The sequence below is a fragment of the Colias croceus genome, chromosome 9, assembly GCF_905220415.1.
Source record: "Colias croceus chromosome 9, ilColCroc2.1".
NCBI classification, from domain to species: Eukaryota; Metazoa; Arthropoda; class Insecta; order Lepidoptera; family Pieridae; genus Colias; species Colias croceus.
Window position 1 is genome coordinate 954,863 of NC_059545.1, and position 17,378 is coordinate 972,240.

The following is a 17,378-nucleotide window of genomic DNA, read 5'->3' on the forward strand; positions in this document are numbered from 1 at the left end:
TCGATCTGCCGATAGCGGAGGTGTGGTGAATAACACTGATGTCTTATCACGTTTGGAGATCCTTGGCAATCGACATTTACCTATAATTTATAAAATAAAACATTTTTCTGGACAATTTTCACATACGGCACGATCTGATCCCATACTAAGCTTTAGCTTGTGTTATCGAAACCAGATGGCTGATAAACATACATATATAATTTTAAATGAATACTTATATAGGTAATCAACACCCAGACACAGAGCAAACATCTATGTTCATCACACAAATATTTGCCCCGGGTGGGAATCGAACCCACGACCACCAACTGCACTACCAACTTAGCCAACCGATCAGTCGGACATAAAGTTTATAAGACTAGATATTTTTGTATTTTTTCGTAACTTGGTTTTGTGATTTCCGTATATATTATGTGTACATGAATAAATTTCTTCAAATTAATCAAAATCTAAAGTCACATAATTATAATTTATTTTGATATATCATGAAATGTGAATAATGGATAATGGATAATCATGGATTTCTATATAGTGAATAGAAAATAAAATTATCAAAAAAATGCTTTGTTTTTATTGTCATAATAGTGTATGAAAATCTAATTAATCATTCTACTTTTTTTGTAACAAGACTCTACATTAGAAATATTCGTATAGTGACAACAATAATAAACACGTATACGGAACCAGGTTACTAAAAACGAAGCACGCTTGACCAATCCAAAGTTAGCAGTACTCGTATACATTTACAGGCGATGAGTTGACGAAACATGACTTTAATGGCTAAAAAACGCTCAAACGGATATCTGACATGTGGCTTTGACAAAGTTCGATGATAGCTTTTGACTTATATTGATTCTTTTTGTCATATTTTACTTTTTCTTGTTTTCGTAAGTATCGTGGGTAGATGTTACTAAAATTAATATTATGGTAAGTAGGTAAATGTATTTAAAAAAACACAATACATTTCGGGATTCGAACCCGCGTCTTCTTTCTGCCTTCCACCGTTCCGGTTAGAATCTTGCCTCATGGCCGAATTTTTTATATTCTTTAAAAACTTATAAAAGCATTTGAATGCTATAAAACTAAAATATCAAAGCTCAAATCGTCATAGAAACTTTTTGTGTTTTTTAACTAGTGGTCTGTCCCTTCTTCACCCATGGTATGTAACCTATGCCGTGCCTATAGCTCTTAGGGATCACATATCCAATGAATGAAGTTCTTGAAATTGGTTTAGTAGTTCCTGAGATTAGCGCGTACAAACAAACTGTTCAGCTTTACATAAATGCAAAACAGATATAGATATGAATGTGGTGATACTGGTAGTAAGGACTATGATAAAGTGCACACAAAACCGCACCCTACTAAAACATCCAAGCAAATTAACATTCAAATAAGTTCATCCGAAGCAAAAACACGATGTGTATTAAGTCGAGTATTGCATCGTAATGACTCTCGTAATGATGCAAAGTATTATGTCAAATTATTTCATACTGATCGAGATAAGTCAAGGTAACTGATTGTGCACTGTAGTAATGATTTTGTGATGTACGAATAGTGGAGTTGGTATTATAAGTTATTCTATTTGGTTGTGATTCATCAGCATTATATGTTTTTGTTTTTTATATGACGTATTTTAAGAAGAAGTTTCATGGAATGGACTCGATAGGTGTAAAGCTAGCTGAATCCCGCGGTATCGCTTGGACGCGGACGGTCTCTCTATTTAAAAAAAAATCTACAGCATATTATTGAGATCAGCTTATTTTACGTGAAACAGTAAGCATTTATACATCAAGAGATATTTATATAATATTTTACGCTTATTATAGTGGGATTGACAGCTTTCGTAATAATTTGAATTCTCAGAAAATTAAAAAGGTATTAAATAACTTTTTAATTACCTTTTAAAAGTTAATTAAAAAATTAAAATAAGTGGTGGATGCTAATGTTACAAAAATAAATAGAGAACAAAACTTTAAAACTATGTTATAGATCCATATAATATACAATTATTAGTCAATAAATTGCCGCATCCACAGCTCGCACATCGTTGATCTACTTGCAATCATTGAAAATATAATACAGGTATAAAAAACACGATCTCCGGTAAATCAACTAGATGTGTCCTTAATCTTAATGTCCTGACATTAGTGCACTTGATGTTTAACACTAATGTGACCATATAACAGATAAAATAAAAAACTTTTTTTATCTGCATTTTTAAGAACTTTATCGGCTGAATGTGAGTTTTGGTTGTTGAAATACAGTCATAATGTCATCGATATTAACATTCATATATTATAATGACTTTTTATAATAATAGGAAGTTAATAAATTTATCGTATTGTTGCCAAGTTATAAGGATCACAATGCCCACATTGACCTAAATAACTTGACAAAAAACGACGTGTGGCACTCGAGGACTGCCGCGGTAAAGCTATTGCATGCTATGCCTTCAAGCCACACCTCCACCCGTCGGAGTGGGGAGCGTGAGGTTTTTTCGTTACGGAATTTCTCGATTCGGTCCCCGCGCTCAAGGCCCGCGATAGAAGCTATGCAATAGCTTAAAAGTAACTGTTAATTTTAGACAAAAGAACAACACAAATGTATAAGCCACGGCACAGTAGATATAAATTCATTTCTATTTGACAAAGTGTTAAAAATCATGAAATTGGATAGGACATTTTCACAACTTTGACGAATTTTGAGTGAAGGGTATCAAAGCCGCAAAATACATTTTTTGCTTATTCTTCATATCATATTTTGTCATTCCAAAGAAAAAAGCCGAGCCGAGCACACGTGTCAGAAGTGAAACTTCTTTGGCAAGATTCATAGATCATACAAAAATTGCCGCCTTGCTCCATGACGTGACGGTATTGCCATGACGCGACCTTGAAATTTTACTCTCAACGCGCCTAAAAAAGTTTCACTTAAAAAATGGTTACAATAATAGTTTTACTAAGGGCCGATTTTTCAATCCTTGGTTAAAATTTATCCGTCCAATAAAGTATTACACGAACATTTTAAAATTTCACCTGTAAACTGTCAAATACGGACACTTAGAATACATTTTTGAAATGGTAGTTTAATACGTTATTCGATGAATAAGTTTTAACCAAGGATTGAAAAATCAGCCCTTAAAACAATAAACCATGGTTACAATGTGTGCTGATTGACGCGGCCGCGTGATCTTTGCCGCCAAATCTTATTAACCAGCGCCATCTTGTTTTATCGTGTTATAATTTTGTACTATGCTTTATGGCCATGACACGTAGGTTAGTATTCATATTACGTGAAGATTTATTCTGTATGTTTGTAGTATTTATTGTGAATGAATATAAAAATCTTTGAGGTAGAAAAAAAATATTGGAATTAGTTTTTGAATAAAATTATTACCTACGTCATAGTATACTGTATAGTGCACAGTAATTTTTAAATTTACGAAAGTTGTAAAAAATTACAGTAAGTTACTTACAACGAGTGTTTACACTTGAAAATTTATCGTAAGTAGCTTACGTAAGTGACTTACGTAAGTAAAACTTACAGGTGTATAGGCGGCCTAAAAGTGTAATGTATTTTTATAATTTTTGTAACATAAGTTAATTTATAAGATTTATAGTATACAATATAAAGTCAATTTTTAAATTATTTGGTCAGGTAAGGGAACTTTAAAAAATATAGAGTTGTGATAGAAAAAAATTATTCGTAAGCATTGAGATGAATGATGATTATATAATCTTTAGTCACAACTGTTTAATAATATTGTTTTACAATACTGAAGGTATTATTAATATATACAGGTATTTCAAATAAGAAACTTTCAAGGTATAGCTAAAGCTATTTTAGTTAGATAGTCAATTCATTTTTACTTCTTCTACATTGGTTCAAAATATAACCACAAACGACTCAATATAATACTATTTAGAATTATATTAGTACTATAATGTATTTACTTCAAATTAAAGTATTTCCATTCGTACCTATCTACTGATTATGTACCAAATGGGGCAAAAATAATAATTAAGAAAGTTTCAACGACACGTGACATCAGCCAGCATACACACCAGCGTGGTGGATTATGGCCTGTACCCTCATAGGAGGCCCGTGTCCCAGCAGTTTGAACGTATACGGGCTGATGATGATAAAGAAAGTATTTTAAATTTACTATAGGTAAAAACTGCGTCCAGCTTCAACATTAGCTTTCAGCAAGCAAGTCACGTGACCTTTAAAATATCGTAATGAATTCCGTATTCACCAAACACCGATTCACACCACATTAATAACTTATACAACTAATGAGCTCACTTGATCTTGCTTGAATGATCTCTGGATATCAATCATCCGCTTGATTGGCGTTAGTATGAGCTTTATTATTAGGGTTCCGTAAGGGGCTAAACGGGAACCTTAAAACTAAGATTTCACACTTCGTCTATATCTATGTATCTCATGACTATCGTAATAAATAGACTGTTTAAATTGTCAAAAACGATGCGATCTTTTGCCGCTTTATCAATAAAAAACAATAAAAAATGTTAAAGGAGATGATATATTTCTGTAGCTATAACAAAAAATAAAAGTGAAGAGGTGCCGCAACGGTTATCACGGTCGGTCGTAATTATTATATGACCACTTTTTTGCGTTTTCACTTATTTCCTTTGTACGGAACCCTCATTGTCGCGAGTCTGAGTCGCACTTGAATAATTTTTTTACCCCTCGTGACCCGACTTGACCCAACATTTGTATGAAAGTAAGCTTATTCGTATTACGCATTTCGCAATTTAATGATGATGTTCCGAACTGTTGATATTGATGAATGCTAAGAATTTTGGTCATAGACTGACGTTTGGCGGCATTTTTTATTTTAGTTTAGAACTTTGTGACGTATGTGTTTTTGATTGGTAATGATATGTGAGATTGATGTAACGGAATTTGATATCTGAATCTATAGAAATGCGTGCTCGCATATAATTATATAGTAAAATAGTATATTTGCCTACTACGTTTATGGTTTTGATACGACATTCTAACTTTTAGGTACGTAATGAGTGTAACTACTTTGCCGTTGGTTAGTCGCAAGTGTAGATGCCGAATTTAAAAAATAAATGCATATAGAAATTTGCATGTTACACACGTATTTAAATTATTATTAATTTCAATAATTATTAATTAATTATTGAAATGTCCAGTAAATGTGAATATAAATCGATTTACGATCTTAATCCTCCCGTAACTGCCTATAAATCATAACAAATTAATTCATACCTATTTGCATTAATAAATTTGAAAATTTTAATTAAGCCTTTAATAATTTATAATAATCGCTTACTTAGTACCGTGGCTGAATAACAAACTTGTGGTTCCGGGTTCGATAAAAAATCGAATCGATTCTAAAATTGTTTATTTCCAAGTACTTTTTGCGAAAGACTATTCAATGAATCTACATAAAAGAAAAGACGAGATTCTTAATGCTCAATTATGTCATGAAATTCAAATAGTTTATATTTAAAGTTTTTAAGCTTAAAGACGCACATTAACTAAAAGACGCAAATCTTATATAAAAAAAAGGAATCGCAAAATGTGTTGGTAAGCGCATAACTCGAGAACGGGTGGACCGATTTCGATAATTTTATTTTATTATAATCCTTGAAGTACGAGGATGGTTCTTATGTAGAGAAAAGGTAAATATGTACCACGGGCGAAGCCGGGGCGGACCGCTAGTTAACTAATAAAAAAAATATGTAGCCTCAGTATAATATTTTGCACGGCACACCATGATCTTCCAATAATCTTATCAAAATATAATTATATCAATATAATTATAATCCTAATAGGGTAGTATATAAATCACCCACAAGTTATCAAAAAATATTTAATTCACTCCACTTATTCCAATATCAATAAATTCCAAAAGCACGGTATCTTCAAAATGTTCAATCAATACAGAATTAGTAACGCATCAAGGTAATATAAATTTATTCAGAAGCAAACTATATGTAGGCGTAATTCCACTAAAGTGGACGATTCTTAATGTTTATGTGCACTTCGCTGACCTTTATCGTGTTAACGCACAAATTCTTCCCAATTGACGTGTGTCGTATGAAACACGCTGTTTTTGTGGACGGATTATAGACAGGGAGCTGGTTGGGGAATTTCTATCAATATCTGGTTTAAAGTTAGTAGTGGTGAGTGATGAAAAAGCCTTCGATTTCGATAGAAAGGGCCATACAGTACAATAAGGCATACTTATAAATAGTGTAGTTAATATCGTCAAAATTTAAATCAATATATATAAAACTCAAAGGTGACTGATATAGTGATCTATCAACGCACAGCCCAAACCACTAGACGTATCGGGCTGAAATTTGGCTTGCAGGTAGATGTCATAACGTAGGCGTCCCCTAAGAAAGGATTTCCCGAAATTCTTGCGGGAACAGGGAAAAACGGGGATGCATGTACAAAGTCATGGGCGGAAGCTAGTCTCTAATAAATTTGGATGTGCGGTATAAAATCTAACCTAAAAAGCTATTGATTCGGAATATTTTATTTTGTAAAGATCTCAAATCTTTCTCATGTAAGAACATAATATTATATTTCAATAAGATACCTACATAATATAGACGTAATTTATAATATTTACGTACTTATCAAAACCGATAACAAAATAAATGTAACAGCCAGCTCTCTAACTACGTTCACAGTTAAAAATCTAGTTTCCCGTTAAATATGATCATGGGGCATATAAATCGCGCCTAATTTAACCGACATGGTCAGCTAAGCGGTTTAGTAAAATCGATTCCATTCAATATCGATTTTGTATCGATTAAATTGTTACGCAAGGAAAATTAGAGTCGATATGGAGATTTCGCTCTGTCGGAAGAAATTCCAAGCTAGTTATTTTTATTATATTACAGAAATGTAATAATTTAAATATTTATTGAGATTTATAAGGTTGTGGACGATTAATGCTTAGAGAGTGTTGGAAATATTTTATTAGATTGAATAATATTATGTTAAGTGTTTGATGCTCTACACGGTTGTTGTTTTGATATGCAAATCTTTTAAACATGGTAACATTGATTAATTTCCTAACAAGAAAATTCTTGGTACCAAAATGTTGTAAAAATTTACACTCAGATAGAAACTGCAACATAAATAATATTTTCTGGTTTAGTAATGAAGTAATTATATTTTTTTACCATTTTGAAAAGGATTAGCGTTATTTACATTCTGAAATCGCTGTTCAACAACGTTCTTTCAAACGAACTGAATTAGTTTATAATATTATCTCAATGAAGTATATACCTATGTGAATTATTTAAACTAGGCCAATTTACTTTTTCTATTAACACTAAAGATTATAATATGACACATAGTGGTAGAGTCAATTAAGGTTTCAGTATAGCGACTTTTAATAAATTCTTTGACAAGTAAATTACATTAAACTCAACCGAATTACGGACAACAACACTGCTTACATACGTAACTGCTCTAACATCAAAGGTTTCTCAAGGATTCCCTTCACTCACACAAGAAGTAAATTAAATTAATCATAAAAAAAAACATTACTCAATCGTATAATTAATTTGGTAACGCACATGTTTGATATATAAATAATGATTCTAATACCTTCGAAATAATTTACATGTCATCGTGGATTAATGGTTTGGATCACCTTCTACGTTTATGTATTGGAGACATTCTTACCTTTTATGAATGTGAAGTGTAATAATATAGTGTACCTATATTATTAAATGTATTCATTTAAAGATTATTATAATAACAGTTAGACTTTTAAATGGTATTCAGGGTCTTCTTGATATAATCAATAATCATAATATTATGGTATCGTGTTACATAATTCTATCTTACCAGGTAAACTTTGACATCTTAAACGCTCGAGGGTCTTCAATTGAATACTTTACAATATAATTTAGGTAACATAGTTTTCCTTAATTATCATTTATTGAGGTAAAACAATATAAAGATGGATCAATACAGTATGGAGGAGTTTAGTTTCACCTTGTATCACGAAATTTTAAGTATTCAGATATTATTTAATTATAGTTGTGTTAATTAAAAAAATATTTGGCTAAAACTAAGTCGAATTAATAATTAGCGTATTAAAGGATAACTTAATTGTCTTATAACACGTAATATAATATAGTGTACATATCTATCATAACTAAAACGTGTGAAACGTGTTGAAATATTATATCTTGATATCTATAACGGTAAAGCATAGGTGTTGAGAGTATCAGCAAGTGGGTAATATTTCAGTTAACTTGATGATAAAATGGTACAGGGACCACCCATTTGCCAGCCAACGCATAATGTATAGTGTGGAAAGAATGGAGTAGTGTGGATAAGGCTTAACTATATATTTATTACGATTATTAGATAGTTTTTTTTAATATGCTTTTAACAATAAATAATAAAAAGCACTTTATTGTACAATGCACATAAAAAAGAGCCGAGAGAAGAGTGTGCCGAGTACACGTGACAAAAGTGAAACTTCTTTGGCAAGATTCAAAGATACCAAAATCGTCGCCATAGCCCATGGGCTATGAAGTCATGACGTGACGGTATTGCCGCTACCTTGAAATTTTACTCTAAACACGCCTAAAGAAGTTTCACTTCAAAAATACATATTTTAATTGTATACGTGTAATAATAAAATTGAGTAATATTTAGACATTATTATACAGGGTTACTTGTAAAACACCAACAACCTCGCAGGACAAGATAGCTAACATCATAAGTAACAACATTTGTTCTACGACTTTTGGCATAACGCAATAAATTATTTTTAAATTATTTTTTTAAACTTTTATTGTACTCTCGTAACATTTGTAAGTCTATGTTCTATTCATTATCGGATGGACGACGCGACACCCCCTTCCCCCTCTCGTTCGCTTCTTGTTCACGTAATTTTTGGGAGGCGTAGAGTTTATAATATTCAAACGGAAAATTAAATGAATATTTATTTTTGTATGAAAATAAAATCTAACAAATTATCAAAAGTCGTAGAACAAATGTTGTTGCTTATGATGTTTAGCTATCTTGTCCTGCGAGGTTGCCGGTGTTTAACAAGTAACCCTGTATTAATTTGTGTGTCCCTTTTTGAAGACGGTTTAATATAGTGTATCCATATAAGTCTAGCGAGCCCTCGCATGTATCATTGTAATTGGATTAAACGATTCTTTTCTGTCATTGTTTCATTCGGCCATTGTTTTTGTTTGTTTGTCCGCGTGCAGCCGTGAAACTGTGTGCTAATAAGCCCTAATGTGTTTCGATATATCATGCGATAACCCGATCTAAATATAGGTGAAGTATTAGTGTGGATGCGCGGATATCTCTTGAAGATAAAATAATTTGTATAAATTTTATAAATTGTCTCACTTTCACACTTAACTTTTACGTTAAATAAGAATTATTTTTAAGTAAAGATTAGTTACTCTTTGGAGTAGAAGTTTTCTCCAAATAGAAAGAATGTCCAAAATCACTATTCCTATTTCGGTAGTCCGACATACGATAAAAACGGTAAACAATGTACTTATGTATTACATCTAAAGAGAAGAATAAATAACATAAGTATTAATATGTAGTAAGGTTATATGTGAAAAACGATAAATAATGTAATAAATAATTAGTTTATTTCAAGTGACGTATTATTTTTATGTAGGTACCTATTACATAAATAATAGACCGAGAAATGACATAATAATATAATAGGTATTATTCTAACCCAGGTTGTATAGGACCTCTAATAAAATAAAAATACTTATACCCGATGACCTATTATACTAGTAGACGCGGCATACGCCAACATCATTGCACTAAAAAACAGCGTAGGTAATTAATACATACCTACTTACTAACGCATTATCACCAATACAGTTCTCTCTTTCACTCTCACGCACGAGACATAGACGTTTTTCTTGCCAAAATAGAGAGCGGGTAACGTATCTAGCTTTTTTATATATCATAGCTTATACCAGTTTTATTATAATGATTTGTACAGAACACTAAACAATATATAAGTGAAAGTAAAATTATACGGAACGCTAAAACATGGGAACGATTGGTCGAATGAATTTCTTTTTTGCGCTTCGTATAATTTATTAAATCATAGGTTGGTTGAAATAAATCGCGCGAAATTGGTCGCGATACATAAATAATGATATCGCTGATATCGTGTTGTTGGTTCATGCGAAGTTAGGGCATATTGTGAAAAGTCTGGTATTGTAAATATTTTCTTATGCTTAAAAATATTTAAAACATGAAAGCGTGTCCATTTGCTGGTCTATTTCACGTGAATCGCCTCTTTCCGATTGGAATTTCGTTCTCAGGCCTCGAGGCCTCGGCCGGAAACATAGCAAGTTTATGTGTGTGCATTTACAGTAGCAACAATAATTTGATATGATGATTTTCTTATAAGTAGTTATGTATGTATAAGTTAGATATAAGTTACATATTATGTAATATTGACATGATTTTAAAAGAGCAACTATGGAGTTTCTTGCCGATTCTTCTCCATAGATACTGCTTTCCGAATCGGTGGTAAATGTTAAAAATACTTATGTAATGACGATTCGAAAGTGCTACTAAATAGTAGTCTAATTGAATAAATGAATGTTTGAGTTTGAGTTTGAGTTATTATTTATAGCATGTTGGCATATAAATTTGATAAGAATTAAGACAAGTATATTTATATATTTATTCCGCTTATAGAGCATCTACACAATATTTTGACATCGTAATATATACTCCTAATTTTGGTTCCTAAAATAGTCATAAACTAAGACCTTTTTACCTAGCACGAATATAATTTTAATATCCAAGCAAAATTGGTCAGCCCTCAATAAATTGTTACTCTCTAAACAGATAACCCTTCGATGCGGCATGGGTCACGTTCTATATCTGCTCCTAATTGATTATATCTTTTAGCTCTTCTGTGTTTTATCTTATCTAGATTTCTGTCTCCTCCAGGCGACAGTCAGGTCTATTTTGTTAAAATATGTATTTAGTTTAAGCAGATAGGACCACTTATCTTGGTTAATTCATATATCTATCTAAATAAATATCTAATGAATTGATGATATTAAACAGTGGTCCTTATTTGAACACAATCGGTGATAATCATTTGTTATAACGCAATAAATAGGTGGTAGGTATTAATGTAGGTAGCTATAAGTACAAATATAGGTACAAATTAAATGAAATATTACATTTTAAATAATAGCATGTTTTTTCTAGTTCTATATTCACAACACTAGCAAAGGAAGCATAAAGTAACTTTTGTCACTACTCATAAGAAAACAAAAACCGGACATTTCCAAAACGCCATATTCCCACCAACACATGTAACACTCATTAAATTCCGATAACCGAAAGTTACACTTAGCGACCTGTAATTTGTGACGCCGCGGCGTGATCGCGGGTTCGATTCCCGTCTGGTATTTTTGGCCCACATGTAATGAACTGTAATCGTTATTGCCCTGTTGTAATTACCTTCTCCATTGATTTATTATTTGCTTCTGTTGAAGTTTAGTTTCGTTGCGTTGAATATTTTTAATTATTGTAAGTGTGGGGAAAATGTAATTGTTTTTACATGTTTTTATTTTGTAATAAAAAAAAATGTTTTGTTAAATAAAATGATTTTTATGTTGCTTGAATGAGTTCATAAGCATGTAAAGCTTTTTCTGTGGTAAGAAAAAGTATCTGATCATCAATCAAAACTTTAGTGCTTAATAATTTGGCACGCAAGTTTTAGCCTTCAAACTATGACATACATTATCGTAATAGTTCCGGAGATTGCTCTATCCAAACAAACAGAATACGAATAGTTTCTACCCAATACGAATGTTAATGTTACATTTAGTTTTTGTTTCAGTGGATTCTTTAGCATCATAATATCTTAATTCGTGATTTTTTTAACATGCATATAGATTGTAGACACTATTAGTTCCTTTTCCAGTTTAAGACATGAAATAAATCTTTTAGATTAAAACTTTCTTACATATTCTATGGCCAACACTATCAAGACTGACACTACTAAGACTTTAACCACTGCACTACATAATATCTATCATACATACCTAGTCTACAATCAAAGCATTGAAATCAACACGGAAACACAACTTCAATAATCCACCTAATTACAACAAAATTACCTCACCATTCACCAAAACCACTGAAAGACACTCGATTTACAATCAAACCTAACATATAAATCAATGTGACGACAATCAATCAACCGCATATGAATCAAATGTCCAACAATCAATCACTCGATTGATACCATTCGATTCATCTCGATTAAACTCATTCGATTCGGCGCGAAACAATTTGAGAGCGTACTTATGAATAATTCAGCATCGATTATTCATTTGATGTATGATTGCGAATATTGGAAAGTAAGCTTAGTATAGTAACTGTATCTATAAGGTGCCTGGTGTGAATACATTTTAATACAAATGTAATATCTATGATTTATTGTTGTAGCTATCTACAGCTGGAATTTTTCGTTGACGAAAGCTTTTGAAGAAAAAGTAAACCTTCATGTTTTCTGCCAGTATTGCCTAATAAAAGAATTATAAGTATACGTTAGTGCAAAAATCAAGTTCATAATATTACCTTAGCCATAGAAATAACTTCCTATAAACTCATTGTCAAACGTAAATATCGCTCCAGTAAACAACAGTGAATTATGAAAATCCAATTCATACATTATTCGACTAGTTCCCGTGTCAAATTATGCAAATGGCGTCGATATGCTACCAAATATATCCCGCCATTGTGCTATGACTAAGTGCATAATACTAGTCTACGGCGACAGACGGTTACCACAGATTATGAAAAGACAGAACCGTCAAATCACTTGGTACAAGTAAATAAATAATACGGAAAGCCCGTGTCCCAGCAGTTGAAACGCAATGGGCTGATGATGATAGTGATGAAATAAATAATACAGAAACAAAGCTACATCCGAACGTGTAAAATTCGATAGAGTTGTTTCAAATTAGATAAATTTACTCATGTGGTATAAATATGTTATGTATAGTGATCTGAAAATTATTTTTATCAAAGGATTTCTCTATGTCTATTATGAAAGAAAACCACACACCACATTCGTCTGTACTTACGTTTATGACAAACTTTAAAACTACAATATTCATGTAGTTCCTTCCGTTTCCGGTTGTCGATCTGTTTACACGCACGTCACAGAGCTCTGCGATAAATTATAAATAAACAGTGCAAAAAGTGCCAATAAAGTGTGTCTTACGTACAATTGACTATAACATTGATCAAAATACGTGTTCAGTGAAAAGTTAAGGAAAAAAAAATATTATATTGCAAGAAGAATCATTCACAATTGTAAACATTCTAACCTCAAATTGTGTCAAGTGACAAGTGTCATTCTATACAAATTGTCTATAGACTATAGAGTGGAATCTACAGTACCAACATAAGCAAAAGCAAAACTAACGTTGCCATATCAAAACAAGTGTGGCCACAGTAAAACAAGTGTCGCCATAGTAAAACAAGTGTTGCCACAACAAAAGTGTTACCATAAGACAAAAAATGGATAAAAGTATGGAAATTTTACTCGCAAAACTAGACGAAAAATTGGACCATCAAACAAAAATTATAACAACTTCGGTAACACAAAATGTTATGTCAGCTCTTGATGAAAGGCTTAAAACGATCACCGAAGAAAACGCCCAACTTAAAAATAAAATTAACGAGTTAGAGTTAAAACTCAAATCCGTCGATAAGGATAAACGCAAAAATAATCTTGTATTTTTTGGTATCGAGGAAGGAAAAACATCAACAGAGACAGAGCTAGTAGACTACATAAAAGACATTATAATAGAAATGGGAGTACACTTTGAAGTCTTTGAAATTAATAATATCTACAGAATCGGTAAAAAAGCGCTCAATAAAAATCGCCCTGTTGTAGTCTCGCTCACAACTACCTGGAAAAAACATGTGATTCTACGAAATAGACCCAGCCTGCCAGTAGGAATAAATATTAAAGAGGACTTTCCAAAAGAAATATTAGAAAAACGTAAACAACTGCAGCAACAAGTCGAAGAGGAAAAGAAAAAAGGGAATATAGCGTTTATAAAGTATGATAAGCTGATTATAAAGAAAACACATGAAAGCAACAGAGAAAAGAGGAAAAGAGAGACTTCAAGATCACCGAAAACACCACTACAAAAAAAAGTCAATGCAGGCGATATGGAAAGTACATTAACCACCTCGAACAACTCTACCTCTAAAACTGCAACAAAAGAAATTATCAGACCAAATATACTGAACTATGTAGAGCGCGGGAGATCAGCCTCATTTTCAAATATCTCAAAAAACTAATATACGACAACCGGACCCAAATAACCACAACAACCACACCATCCAACATAACAAAAATAAATTGCACCCCAAGCCGGCTTGTCACCGTGGGGGAAGATGACAAACACCCTCCATACAAATCAAGACATTATAATCCAAAGACAACTAAACATATACATGTCTGTACACTGAATACTCGGACACTAAGAACAGAAGAGAGCCTGAAAGAACTGGAAATAGCCATCTCTAATATAAAATGGGACATACTGGGCATCAGCGAGATGAGAAGGCCAGGAGAAGGGATAGAAGAAAAGGATGACTATATATTGTTTCATAAAGGAGAACACACCGGCCAAAAAGGCGTAGGTTTCCTTATAAAGTCTACAGTGAAGAAGAACATTTTGGGATTCGAAGGAGTTTCAGACAGGATTGCGGCAGTGCATTTAAAATTTCCGGGTTACAGGAAGAACTGGGCCATTTTTCAAATATATGCCCCAACAGAACATTCGGGGAAATCAGACATAGACCACTTCTATGACTGTTTAGCAGAAGCAATAAAGCCGCACTACAACAACAATATAATTATCATGGGCGACTTTAACGCGCAGGTTGGTGAAAGGCAAATTGGAGAAGAATTTGTAATCGGGAGGTATGGTCATGGAAAAAGAAGCCAAAATGGACAGAAACTAGTAGAATTCATGATGGAAAACAACCTTTTTCTAATGAACTCACGCTACCTCAAAAAACCTAAAAGCAAATGGACGTGGTGCTCTCCAGGTGCAAAATTCAGAACTGAAATTGACTTCATTTTAACAAACAAAGCAAATGCGTTCTCAGATACCAACATAGTCAAAAACCTTAACTTCAACACAGACCATCGTATGGTTAGGAGCTGCCTAAGTTCAAACCAACCCAAAAGATCCAGGAAAAACCTCGCTAATAATAAGCCGCTCCAAATATCTGAACTCAGTCATCCTAGCAATCCCCGCACAACAGAAACAGAATCATTCAATGAAATCATTACCTCTGACGCAGAAACTGGGATTAAATACAAGAGATTGCAAAACAAACTGAAAGAGATGCTAACCAGCAGGCGAAGGAGCAAGGAAAGTTATTTAAGCAAAGAAACAATGGAACTGTTAGACGAAAGAAGAGCACTAATATCAAACAAAGGGGACAAGGATAGACGCCAAAAAATTTCGAATCTTAGCAAGGAAATAAAGGAAAATATGAGGAATGACCGCAAGAAACAAAGAAATAGAGTCTTGGAAGAAAATATAAAAAGAACAGGAGGAGCAAAAAAGGCTATGAAACAACTAAGTGAACACGGCAAAGAATGGATACCGAAACTAAAGCAACGCGAATCTTATTTAACTAATCGACTCTCAATACAGAAATTAGCTTCGGACTATTACCGCCGACTGTATACTGATAAATACGTTCCAGGGATAGATCCAATACCAGAAGTAAAAGAGACAAACGGAAATAGAGTTGACGAAGTACCCGAAATACTCGCCTCAGAGGTAACCAAGGCAATAAATTCCCAAAAACTCGAGAAAGCCCCAGGGCCGGACAGGATACCTAACGAATTGCTCAAGGGAACTTTAGAGGAAATTAGTCCTGCGCTGGCAAAACTTTTTAATGAAATACTACAAACAAGGCAAATCCCGGAAGAATGGACCAAGTCTCACATAATTCTAATACATAAAAAAGGCCCTAGAGATGAGATTGAGAATTACAGGCCAATCTCTCTTATTTCCAGTATATATAAGGTGTTTGCTAAAGTCATCCTGGAAAGGATATCACCAACGCTGAACGAGAGCCAACCCGTGGAGCAGGCGGGATTTAGGGGGAACTTCAGCACATTGGATCACATACACACACTAAAGCAGCTGATACAAAAGTATAACGAATATAACAAACAATTATACTTGGCATTTATAGACTACTCAAAGGCGTTCGACAGCCTCAGGCACCACTACATTTGGCGGAGCCTTGAACAACAAGGCGTCCACAGTAGTTATATAGAATTGCTTAACAGTTTGTACGCATCTAACAAAGCCTGCATTAAACTGGAATCAACAGGAGAGCCATTTCCTGTTGAAAAGGGCGTGCGCCAAGGCGACCCTCTCTCTCCTACGTTATTTAACGCTGTACTCGAGCACATCTTCAGACAGCTTAACTGGGACCACTTAGGTGTGAACATTAATGGAGCTCACCTAAATCACCTAAGATTCGCCGATGATCTGGTGCTTATAGAAGAAGATCCTGCAGCAATACAACTAATGATGCAGAGCCTTGCAGATGCAAGCAGAGAAGTTGGCCTGGAAATCAATGCCAGTAAAACAAAATTGATGTCAAACTCTAGGGAACTAGATGTTATGGTAGATGGCAAAAAGATCGAATATGTCAAAGAATATATTTACTTAGGACAGATAATTTCCCCTTCAGATGTCATGACAAAAGAAATTAACAGACGAATAGCTCAAGGATGGAGGAAATACTGGTCGTTGAAGGAAATAATGAAAAGTAGGGTGCTGGACAATCGTATAAAAAAGAAAACGTTCGACACTTGTATTCTCCCAGTTCTCTCTTATGGCTGCGAAACCTGGTCGACAACACACTACCACAGAGAGAAGCTTATAAAATGTCAACGTGCCATGGAACGAAGCATGCTAGGGCTGAAAATTAAAGACAGAGTCAGGAACGCAGACATAAGGAAAAGAACAAAGCTCACAGACATACTTACCCGGATAGACACCCAAAAATGGAGATGGACAGGTCATTTGCTACGCCATCCTATTAATAAATGGAGCAAGCAAGTCACCCTCTGGCTACCAAGAGACGGCAAAAGAAGCAGGGGTCGCCAAGTTAGAAGATGGGAAGATGACTTGAAACAGACTGCAGGACCATTTTGGATGAGAGTAGCAAGGGACAGGTTACATTGGAAAGAATTGGAGGAGGCCTATGCCAAAAGGCACACCGAACTTAGGGACCTCTTGTAACCCTATGTTTAGGAATAAAAG